Below are 5,947 nucleotides of genomic sequence, written 5' to 3' on the forward strand. Positions count from 1 at the left end.
AAGAGAATATCCTAGGCTCAGTTGAATTATCTAGTGTCCTCCTTTCCCCTAGGCTTCACTCTGCTCCCTGCTAGACAAAGAATAGGGAAAGAGGAAGAGTGTAGAAAAGTCCTCTTCCTAAGAGAGAAAGTGGGGGGGGGGGCACAGAAAGAGAGAGGGGGGAGAGAGAGGGAGAGAGAAAGAGAGATCCTTAATATAAGCACTGACCTTAAACTCTTTATATTTACCATTTAAAAAAAAAAGTCCTAACCGGTTTGGCTCAGTGGATAGAGCGTCGGCCTGCGGACTGAAGGGTCCTAGGTTCAGTTCCGGTCAAGGGCATGTACCTTGGTTGCGGGCACATCCCCAGTGGGAGGTGTGCAGGAGGCAGCTGATCGATGTTTCTCTCTCATCGATGTTTCTGGCTCTCTATTCTTCTCCCTTCCTCTCTGTAAAAAAATCAATAAAATATATTTAAAAAAAAAAAAAAGCTACAGACCCTGAATTTCTGAACCATTAGAGTGTCCTAGAATTTGGCTAGTACAGAGAGCACTCTTCCTAGTTGGGAGATTGCCAAAATGGGATTAGGGGATGGGAAGCACCCAGGCTGGGGCAGAAGGAGCTGAAAGCTGTCCTTTGCTAACCAACAGGGTCAATGCAACCCCTCATTTTACAGAAGAGGAAACTGAGTTACAGAGAGAGGAAATAACTTTCGTGCAGAGAATTGGTGACAAAGGTAGAACTAGAACCTGGATCTTATGAGCCCTTTCCACTATAATGCACTGTGTGTAAAGGACAGAGGGAGTGACCCAGGAAGATGCTATAAAGAATGTGGGATTTGATGAGCACCTTGAAATGGGCAGGGCCAGAAGGTGAGAGGGCAAGGGAGGACATTCCAGTCAGGGGAAAACAAATGTGGCATGACACCAGTGCATTCATGAGATAGGTCTGGAGGAAATCATTAAGGTCAAGTATGGCTTCTCAGTGTGGGCTATATAGACTCTTGAGGGTACAAGACAGTGTTCCAAGAGGTGCAAAAAATCACAGAATACTTAACCTCTTGCACTCGGATGTCGAGTGTGACTCGACACGGTTAGCATCAGTAGCAGCTCTTTTTATACTCTTTGAATGTATCAATAATTTGAAATATAAAAAAATCCAAATAAATAAGTTTGTATGAAAAGAAACTCCAATTTTTTATTCTACTGCCATGCTTTGTAAAATCTGGGGTATTTAAAAAATTAAATCCCGAGTAGAATAAAGGAATCGAGAAAAAAGCAAGCGAGTGCAAAGGGTTAATAGCACAACTTCCTAGAGTATAGATTTGATTCAATAGTGAGTTCTTTAAAGCATTGTTTTTCTATTAAAACTAGAGGCCTGGTACACAAAATTTGTACACTGGGGGTGGGGGGTGTCCCTCAGCTCGGCCTGTGCCCTCTTGCAGTCTAGGAACCCTTGGGGGATGTCCGACTGCTGGCAGTCAGACATCCTTAGTGCTGCCACAGAGGCGGGAGAGAGGCTCCCACCACTGCCGTGAGCCTGGCTTCTGGCTGAGCGGTGCTCCCACTGTGGGAGTGCACTGACCACCAGGAGGCAGCTCCTGCATTGAGCATCTGCCCCCTGGTGGTCAGTGCGCATCATAGCAACTGGTCGTTCCGCAGTTTGGTCGATTTGCATATTAGCCTTTTATTATCCTACCAAAGGCCCAGTGCACAAAATCTGTGTGGGGGGGGCGGGGGTCCCTCAGCCCAGCCTGCACCCTCTCACAATCCGGGACCCCTCAGGGATCAGGCCTAAACTGGCAGTTGGACATCCCTCTCACAATCAGGGACCACTGGCCCCTAACCTCTCACCTGCCTGCCTGATTGCCCATAACCACCTCTGCCTGCCTGCCTGATCACCCCGTAACCACTCACCTGCCTGCCTGATCGCCCCTAACCACTCACCTGCCTGCCTGATCACCCCTAACTGCTTGCCTGCCTGCCTGATTGCCCCTAACCTCATCTGCCTCGGCCCCTGCTGCTGCAGCTTCGTCCAGAAGGACGTCCAGAATGACATGTAGAAGGTCGTTTGGCTGTCCGGTCTAATTAGCATATTATGCTTTTATTATTATAGATAAGCACAGATACAAAAAAATAAAATAAAATTGAGACCTCAAAACAATTTCAAGTTTGTTGCAGGGCCCTGTGGGCTGTCCCAAGACTCCCACCCCTGTCTCATTCTGAGGGAGTATTTATGTACTCATCTCTAGACATTTGGCTTTTTATTTGTTTTTCCTGCCTGTACTAGGGACCTCAACTTCTGATAACAGCTCCTTCCTTTGGTAAACAGCTTCTCCTCAGCCCAGTCACAGTAAACTGCTTGAGCCTCTCACCAGGCACATGACCCAGGTCAGGGCAATGGTCTCCCAAGCCCCTTCTCGCATTGATTGTGATAGAGAAAGCTCATGTGACCCTAGCCTAACCAATGAGAGTACTTCCCTGGGAATTTTTAAAAATCATTAATGGAGACACTCTTTCTTTCTTCTGCAGTTTAAGCCTGGAGCCATATGTGGCTTTGCCCTCACTCACTTGCTCTACCATGTCCTTCACCTGGGGGAAAACCAGCTTCAGCAGGAGAGAATGAGAACAGCATGCACACAGTAACACATAGGAGGGAGGGAGGGTGACATAGAGCTAGAGATAGAGATAGTAGTAGAGCTAGAGATAGAAATACAGACATATACTAGTATAGAAGACTGATGATGTTTGAGTCCCTGGACCAAGGAGGTTCTGAGGCCAGTTATATTCCTGTCTCTCCCAGGTACCAGAGCATGTATGGTCCCTTTTTATTTAAGCTGGCTTCATTTAGTCATTTAACAAATACTTACTGAGTGTCCTGATGGCAGGCGCCATTTTAGGGTCTGGAAATAGAACTATGGACAAAAGAGACAATGACCCGGCTTTCAAGGAGTTTACATTCTAGATTGATTTGTGCTTTTGTAATTTGCAACTGAAGCAGGGCTCCCTGCTAGATCATGCAAGACTTTATATTCTAGGCCAAGTACCAGAGAAAGTTTATATTATAAACAAGGAGGAGTCTTTGGAAATTCTTGAGCAGAGGAATCACATGATCTTTCCCAGAAATCTAGATTTGAGACTGGTTAGGTTGGAAAAAGTGAGTATGGTAAGGCTTGAATGGCTGGGATTTTACTTGCTCCATTTTTTAAATACTCTCATAAAGAGGATGTCATACCTAAATCAAGGTCCCTGAGATAAAACTCAACTCTGAAGGAAAATAAAGTACTCCTGGGAAGTGCTCCAGGCCCAGTTCTTCTGGTGCTCCCCCACCCTTCTTGATTTGTTGATTCAGCCTTCACTGGCCTGCTTCATTTTTCTGTCCTTTGCCTATGTGCTGCCCAGACATCTACTTGCATACAGAGTGAATGTGTCACTGACCTGAACATGTTAGCTGACGTGAAGACCTGTAAGAGCTCCTACCTAAGCTGCCCTCTCCCTGCCCCAACCCACTACAACTTTAAGACCCATTCCAAGTGCTTCCTTCTATGGAGGACAGCCTCCAACCACGCTGAACCTCCTTTGAACTCCTACAACACCCATGTCCATGCACTTGATCATAATAGATGTGAATTTTTTCAGGTGTGCCTCCTATAATTTATAATTTTGCATGAGGGCAAGAACTAGGCTCCCCTTCACCACATCCTGCATGGAGCCTACCCCTGAGTGCCTCACACAGCAGAGGGGATGCCCAACACAAGTTTGTTGATGGAGCTGATTGAGGAAATGGCTCAGGAATAAAGATATCCAAATCCAAAGTTTAGGTCTATTTTATTGTGTAAATTATCAGTAGCAGCCTCTTTTACTCTCAAAAGTATCCCATGATAAAATATATTGTCACCTACTCATCTAAAGAGCACCAAAGGAGCTGTTGTCACAGCCAAGTTGAAGTGGCTCCTAATATAGGACAGAATATTTATAAAGTCAAAACAGCACTATATTGCAATTCTATGCTCTATCATTTAGAACTGAACATGCACCTTCTAGAGTTCCGGAAAGTCTTGCCTGCTTGACTGCATCTGGCTCCCACATGCTCTGTAGCATGAGTCATCAAAGCCGCAGTCCAGCTTGTCACCATATTCAGATATTGCCTCCATGTATTTTACACCATGGATATGTAAAATAGCACTGTTATACCCACAAAGACTAGAAAGGCACATAGGCCCACTCCAGGACCAGAAAGAATTCAAAGACAACCATAAATAAACCACAAGTCCAACAGATATGGCAAACTGCTGCTTGATGATTGTTTTCAGCCCTTAGCTTGTGAAAGTCAGACTCACAGGGGTAAACAGAAGAAGAAAAACACACACACACCTTCATCCCATCACCCTCCCATTTTCCTATCTACCTCTCCTCATCCCATCACCCTCCCATTTTCCTATCTACCTCTCCTCATCCCATCACCCTCCCATTTTCCTATTTATCTCTCTCTCTCCCCAAAATCATGGCTTCATACTGCCACTGCTGCTCGAACTGAAATTAAGATTTTCTATTTACCTAAGATACTCACATTCTTCAGAGTGGAGCACCTGAAAGACAAGTAAGTCCCGTTTGGTGGATTAAAGGTAGCTACAGTTTTTGACATTCCTCCCACGGGCCTATGGGATCTCTGTGTTCTCCCTTCAGATCTGGACTGGCCTAAGTGACTTGCTACCCCATGTGCCAGAAGTGACCTTGCAGCTTCCACCTGGGTCTCTTGGAGCCTTGAGCTTCCAAGTAGGAGTCCAGCTACTCTGAGACAGTTGTGCTGGAACAACCATGGAGAGATTCCATGGAGAGGCCCTAAGACTCCATTAAGGAAAGATGTCAGGCAGCTTCTAACTGTTCCAGTCTCCAGTGGGTGAGGTCATCCCAGCTGAGTCCCCAGATATCAAAGTCATCCCTGCCAAATCACAAATTCCTCAGCACAATAAATAATTGTTGTTGTTTTAAGAGACTAAGTATTGGGGTGGGTGTTATATAGCAATCAGTAAGTGGGGAACTCCTTCTTGCCAGTATTGATTTATCACTTCTTTTTTTTTTTCATTTCTTTTAAAAACTAAATATTTTTATTGACTTCCAAGAGGAAGGGAGAGGGAGGGAGAGAGAGAGAGAGAGAGAGAGAGAGAGAGAGAGAGAGACAGGAACATCAATGATAAGAGTCATTGATCAGCTGCCTCCTGTACACCCCCTACTGGGGACCGAGCACACAACTGGGGCATGTGCCCTGACTGGGAATTGAACAGTGATCTCTTGGTTCATAGGTCGATGCTCAACCACTGAGCAACACCGGCCAGGCAATTTATCACTTCTTGTAGCATAGGTCTGATGTGCTATTAAGCTCTGAGGAAGGACACAGCTGGTGAAGGGAACAGAGAACCTGATACTGTTGTACTCCTAGTGCATTAGTGTATGAGCACTACTGGTGGTATATGAGAGGATGGTTAGACCGCAGAGGAAAACTTTAAAAAGTTTTAGTACTATGTGTTTATTTTTAGTTTCCTTTAATTATGGCAAGTGAAAATGGTTTTGTGTTTACCATAGTGTAATCAAATTATACTTAAAAATAAATTTATGTCACACCCATTAGGATGGCTACTCTGAAAAAAAACACACAACAGAAAATAACTGTTGGCAAGGACATGGAGAAATTGGAGCCTTTGTGCATTTCTTATAAAATGGTACAGCTGCTGTGGAAAACCACATGCAGTTCCTCAAAAAATTAAGCATAGAATTACCATATGATCCAGCAATGCCACTTCTGGGTATGGACACAAAAAGAATTAAAAGCACAGATTCACATAGATACTTGTACACCAGATTCAAATAGTTGTACATTAATTCTGGAAGCTAGCTGCATTCTTCAACCACCCGCCAGCATTGTGATATGCTGCTAAGAGTCTTCTGAGTTTTATTGGGAGAGGGGGAGG

Source organism: Cnephaeus nilssonii (assembly GCF_951640355.1).
Source record: "Cnephaeus nilssonii genome assembly, chromosome: X".
Taxonomy (NCBI): Eukaryota; Metazoa; Chordata; class Mammalia; order Chiroptera; family Vespertilionidae; genus Cnephaeus; species Cnephaeus nilssonii.